This window comes from Sarcophilus harrisii, chromosome 5, assembly GCF_902635505.1.
Source record: "Sarcophilus harrisii chromosome 5, mSarHar1.11, whole genome shotgun sequence".
NCBI classification, from domain to species: domain Eukaryota; kingdom Metazoa; phylum Chordata; class Mammalia; order Dasyuromorphia; family Dasyuridae; genus Sarcophilus; species Sarcophilus harrisii.
The window spans coordinates 1,136,954-1,143,794 of record NC_045430.1 but is presented as its reverse complement, the minus strand read 5'-3'; positions in this window follow the sequence as shown (position 1 = coordinate 1,143,794).

Genomic DNA, 6,841 nt, shown 5'->3' with positions numbered 1-6,841 from the left:
TCAATCTTTTCCAAAATCAGGGTCTTTCTTTTCCAATGAATCCCATCATCCCTTTATCTGGCCAAACTATTTTAGCTTCAGTTTCAGCAAGTATTGACCGATTTGATCTCCTTGCTGTCCAGGGGACTCTCCAAAGTCTTCACAACTCAAAAGCATCAATTCTGCAGCATTCAAAATTTCTTTATATTCCAACTTTCAGAGTTACATATTGTTACTGGAAAAACCATAGCTTTGATTGTATGGATCTTTTTTGGCAAAAGGGAAAATCTTGTGCCAAACATATACCTGTTCCTTTTGTTTTGTTTGGTTTTGTAAGGTCACAGGGGGAGTTTGTTTGGGTCACATAAAGGGAGTTTTAAATGCTGCTCTAGATCCCAGAGATTTTTCCAAAAGCCCACATTGAAAAGAGCAAATCTTGGACCAAACAAACCTTTTTCTCTCTTTGGGTCCCAGGAAGAAAACGACACAGGGGTTGGGGAGGGACTGTATGTGTTTTGAGAAAGAAATGGGACCTCCCAAGCCTTTCCCAAATGCAATAGATTTTTCCAAATAAATAAGGTCCAGCAATTACCTCTCCTTCCAAGGAGCAAGCATCTTTTAATTTCATGGCTGCAGTCACTGACTACAGTGATCTTTGAACCCAAAAATATAAAATATGACACTGCTTCCATTTCTTTTCCTTCTGTTTGCCTGGAATTAATCAGCCTGGTTGCCAAAATTTTAGGGTTTGGGGAGAATTTTGAGTTTTTTTTAATGTTAAGCTGCAAACAAGCTTTTATGCTTTGCTTTTTCACTCTCATCAAGAGGCTCCATTTCCTTTCGCTTTCTGCTTTCAGAGTGTTATCTGCACATCTTAGATTGTTGATCTTTCTCCTGGCAATCTTAATTTCAGCTTTTGATTCATCCATCCAGGCATTTTTCATGATGTACTCAGCATGCAAGTTAAATGAATAAGGTGACTATGCACCTTAGCAAAAAGGATTGCTATAATCCTTTTCCAGTCTCTTACCACACATCACACAAAGTGAGGGAAAAGGGAATAAATGTTTATGGGGTTTTTAAAATCTGTTTTGTTGTGAATGGTTGTGTACTCAGTGCAGCCGCTGAATCTGAGAAACAACAAAGTAGAGCTCGATTCTCTGCTGCTTGTGCCAATTTTGAACAAATAACACTAAGAAAACACAGGTGTTCCACCAGCCAGCGCCATGTCATCCATATATGGAACCATTGGTTTCAGCAAATGGTTTAGTTTTGAATGCTGTGGATGAGTCACTTACCTTAGCAGTATACTTTCCAGTGATGTCCACACAATTGATGAGGTTGATGTGTGCATTGCCAGAGCTAGCTCAGTGTTTGGGAATCTCCCAAGGGAAGCGTGGGAGAGGAGAGGTGTTAGACTTGACTACCAAACTGAAGGTCTACACAGAGTCATTATTGTATGCTTGTGAGACCTGGATAATGCACCAGCACCATGCCAGGAAATCTAAATTGCTTCCATTTGAATTATCCTGAAGATCACCTGGCAGAATAAAATATCAGATGCTGAGGTCCTTTCTTGAGCTGATGTGCCAAGCATCCAAACTCCACTGCAGAGAGGGCAAATTTAATGAGCTGGCCATGTTGTTCAAATGCCAAACATTTGCCTTTAAAATACTGTTGTAGGAGCAGCTAGGTGGTGCAGTGGATAGAGCACTAGCCTTGAAGTCATCAGGATCTGAGTTCAAATCCGATCTCAGACACAACACTTCCTAGTTGTATGACCCTAGGCAAGTCATTTAACCCCAATTACCTCAGCAAAAAAATAAAAAAAATACTGTTGTATGGTAAGTTCACACAAGGCAAGTATTCACGTGGAAGTCAAAAGAAGCAAGGACACTCTCAAGGTCTCTCTGAAGAACTTTAAAATTGATTGCATTAGATTAGAAACACTAGCCCAGACCGCCATGCATGGTGTGCCCTCATCACAGAAGGTGCTTGTGTTATATGAACAAAGCAAATTGCAGCAGCTCAAAAATCAACATAAGATGCCTAAATTTACAGAATCCACCCCAAATGTTCACATGGATTATTTGTGCCTAAGCTATGGAAGAACCTTCTTGAGGTCATAAAACAGTGATGAGCCTGATCAGCCAGTCAGATAACACTGTACTTTATGCCAACGCAATGATGCTGTTTTGGTACTCTTTTGAGAACGAAGGAGAATCACCAACCTCTATACCAGACACTTTATAAATATTATCGCACTTGATCCTCACAGCAGCCCTCTGAGTGAGGTGCTTTTAGGATCTTCATTTTATAGCTGAAGAAACTAAGGCAGTCAAAGGGTAATCAGCTCAGCATCAACCAGCTAGTAAGTGAGAGAGGCCACATTTTAACTCAGATCTTCTTGCCTCCAGGCCCAGTTCTTTATTTGCCCTGCCACTCAAGGAATACAGCATCCTATCGTTGGATAAACCCAAAGATTCTAGCGTGAGTTTTCAACAAAAACGACTGGGGAAATTAGAAAGGCAGAAACACAGTACACATGAATCTCTCACAGCATATAACAAGTTTTACCGCAAAAGGGAACATGACTCAGACATAAAGGGTGACATCATAAACAAATTAGAAGACTATGGCAGAAATTTCAAAATGATGAGAAAAGTTCACCACCAAATGAGAACCATAAAAGATAAGTAGTATAATTTTGATTACATAATTTTTTTTTTTCACAAAACCAGTGTAGCTAAAATAAGAAAAGATATAAGTGGGGGGGGGGATCTTTACAACTTTCTCCAATAAAGATTTAATTTCCAAAATATATAAGGCACTGATTCAAATTTATTATAGCCATTTCCCAAATGATAAATGATCAAAGGATATATGGCTATTTTATTTTTAATAAGTGCTCATTGATATTTTCTGTTTCTTACATCACTACATTTATTCATTCATTATAGTTATCCCACTCCCAAGGTGCCATCCCTTTTGACAAATAGTATATTTTTAGTGGGGGAAAAAAGCATCACTAATCATTATATTGAAGATGTCAGCATCATATGTGCCATGGGTTACACCTGTAGTCCTCTATCCTCCACAAACAAATGGGTTGGAGATATTGTCTCATCTCTCTTTGTTTAAGTCCTGCTGGATATTTATAATTTTGTTATATTCAATTTTGATTTGGAGGTGGGAGGATTCCTTCAATTTGCATGGTGGTTATTACTGTGTATATTTCCTTGGCTCTGCTGACTTCACTCTCCATCATTTCATATAAATCTTCCCAGGCTTCTCTATATTCCTCACTCACAGTCTTCCTTATACCATAGGGATATTCCAGAAAGGGATAATGACAAATATAAGAACTGGAAAAAAAACAGGCAAACCCACACATTGGCAGAAGTTAATGTGAGTTGGGCCAGTCCTTCTGGAAAGTAATTTTGGAGCTTTGCCCCCCAAATGACTATACTGTGCACAGCCTTTGACCCCAATCTTTATCCCAAGACCCTTTACCCAAAGGATCAAAAGAGAGGAAAAGGATGCATGTATACAAAAATATTTATTGTAACTTTGTGGTAGCAAAGAACTGGAAGCTGGAGGAAGGAGATACATCTGTTGTAGAATGGCTGAACAAATCATGGTATATGAATGTAATTACTATGTCGGTCAGTAATTAACATTTATTAAACTACTATGTATCAGGAACTGAGCTAAAGAACTGGGGAATAAAAAATGGTAAAGACAGTTTTTACTTCCAACAGATTCGTTATGGAGACACCATGCAAGCAATTATATCCAAACAAGTTATAGATAGGATAAATTAGAGATAATCAGTGGAGGGGAGGCAATAGTGGTTTTAGGAAAGATACCCCATGGTGTGAGTCATTTGAGTTTATTGAGTGATGACATGATCAGACCTGCACTTGAGGAAAATCACTTTTAGTGACCAAATGAATGATGAACTGGAGTGAGAAGAGACTATTCTCTCCACCACCACATCAGCTATTGAAAATAATGAAGTGTAAGGTGATAAGGGAATTGTTCCAGCATTGAGGGTTGTGTCAAGAGGAGAAAAGGGAGCATTGTGGAGAGGTAGTGACATCAACAAGACTTGGTGCCACATTGGATTTAGGTGGTGAAGAATCCAGGATTACTCCTAGGGTATGAGCCTGAAAGATTAGGAGAGTGATAGTGCCCTCAACAGTAATAGAGAAGGTAGGTAATGGGAGGGGGGCATTTAAAAGGAACAGGAATGACTTTGGTTTTTGGAAATGTTGATTTTTGGACATCTAGCTTGAGATATCTGAAAGGCAGCTAGAAATTTAAGATTGGAGATCAGCAGAGGTAGCAGCAGGAAATGCAGAATTGAGAATCATCAGCATTGAGATGGGAGCTGATGAGATCACCAAGCAAAGATATTGAAACTTAAAAGGTTTTAAATTTTATTGTAATAATATATTTTTAATAAAAGAACTGACTCCCTCCAAAATAAAAAGGCCATTGGATTTGGCAACAATGAGGTCATTGATAATTTTGGAGAGAAAAGTTCTTGTTGAATGAGGGGATTGGTAGACTGCAAAGAGTTAAGGAGAGGAAGGGGAGGTCCCCGTAGTTTTTGGCCTTCCAAGGAGGTTGCCACAAAAGTGAGGAGTGATGTGGCATGATAGCTAGACAGGGTGGATGGATGAAGAGATTCTGAGGACAGGACACACGTGGGAAATGGAGGAGCCAGTAGGCAGGGAGAAGCAGCTAAATGATGAGGAGGAGCAAGGAGCGGTCTGCTGGAGGAGATGGAAAGAACAAGGTCCCTTGTGCATTGCTAAGAAGGGCCACTCAAGGATGTGAGACAGATAAAGCATGTGAGTGATAGAAGAGGTGGGAGAAGAGCAGGGTCATGGCAAATGGCCCCATTTTTTTCAATGAAATATGAGTGGAGGATCTCAGCTGAGAAGGTAGGTGCAGGGAATCATAAGCAATTTGAGGAACTCCTGAGGAGAATGGGACAGTGAGTTAATAAGGAAATGTTGAAGGATCATCTCCGGCCCATGGAAGGCCCAGTGGGGTCTGTTAAGTGTGTAATGGATGCATGGTTTCCAGATTTTTCTCCACCTTTGCCCACCAGCATGTTCTTATGGAGCAAAGTCAGAGGACATTTGAGGAATCTGAGGCTGAGGTTTAAATCAGGCACAATGGACAATGTGATTAGGAGACAGTGGATTCCCCAGGACATAGTGGGGGACTGGGCTGGTTCACTGAGGCACCAAGAGAGTACAGCCAGTGAAGGAGGGAAGGCCTGGGACAGAACTGAGGGCTGTGATAAATATGTCATGATATGTGGAGGAGCAGCAAGCAGGGTTTACTTTCAGAAGGCAAAGAGGCAAAATGCCAATAGACAAGAGACAAAGGAATCCCAAGTCTGAGCATAGAAGTAGTGCATTTGGGCATGCTGGCAACAGCATTGTGAGTGGGTGAGGTGGCAGGAAGGAACAGGATCTATGAAATGAGTAAATTGAATTACTTGGAGGCTAGTTCTTTGAAGGGGTATATTTTGTATGTTGAAGTCCCTGAACACGATGCAAGAGTGGAGGAGGAGGAAAGACCGTGTGCCAGTACTGAACTCATTAAGGAAAGAGGAGATTGTCCTGAGGTAGGCAGACAGCAGTTACCCAAATGTTGATTTCTTGGTAGATATGGACTGATTGAATCTCAAAGAGAGGTCACTGAGCCTAGTAGCAGCATTGGGAAGCAAGGACTATTTCAACATCCCCACCAAGATCAGTGAGTCTGGGAAAGCTAGTGCTGGAAAGTCAGTCAAGGAGGCTGCGTCATCAGGAGAGAGCCAGGTTTCAGTCAAAGGCCAGAGAGGGAGTAGGAAAGTTAAAGATTTAACATGAAAATAAGTTTATTGCCTAAGGGTCAAACACTCTAGAGGGTGGAAGGTAGCTGTGAAGTAGGACATTGTTGGGAATGGGTTTAGGAGAATGGGAATGAGGAATCAGGCAATGGGGGAATGGGGCCTGCATGATGGAAGGGGTGAAGGGAGTGTGCATTCACAGAAGGCTTGCACAGCTACTGGATTTTAATTTGGCCTTCCTAACTCCAGGCCTAGCTCTCTGTCCCCCTAGCAGGTTCAGTGAACTGAAGAGATTCCAAGTCTCTGGGATGGGCAGAGTCTAACTAGTGGGGGTTGGCTAATCATCAATAGATTTTCAGTGTTCTTAGACTTTGGCCTCGGGAAATGTCTTTGCAGAGCCTTAGGCATTTCAGAAAGAGAGATAGTACTTGGGAGTGGTAATACAGTGTTAGCCTTTTCCCCCTAAGACCAAGCTGGAGGCTGAATGACTGGCTCTCACCTTTTATCACCAAAGTAAGAGACAGGTATCATCCAATGCCTCCTCTTCCCTTCTGTGGAGGCTGGAAAAGGTGGTTTCAGAAGAACCGAGAAGATCTGTCTGAACTGATGCAGAGTGAAATGAGCAGAACCAGAAGAACAATGTATATAGTGCTAGCAAATAGAAGAGCTGCTGCTTTGACAGATTTAAGAATTCTGATCATTGAAATATCCAGCCCTAATTCCAGAGGATGGATAATGGCATAGGCTGTACACTTCCCCATAAGATGAGTGCCAACTCTCAAGATGCAGAATGAGATACACTTTGGGGTATTTGGCCAATGCAGGAACATTTTTCTGCTTGACCGTGAATGCAGGAACATTTTTCTGCTTGACCGTGAATATTTGTTAAAAGGGTTTTGTTTTCTTTTTCAATTGGAGAATGGGAATGAAACTAAATGCTTGCTAATTAAAAAAAAATTGAGGGGAGGGGGAAGTAGATTAGCCAATGTCCTCTGGTAGTGAGTTCCT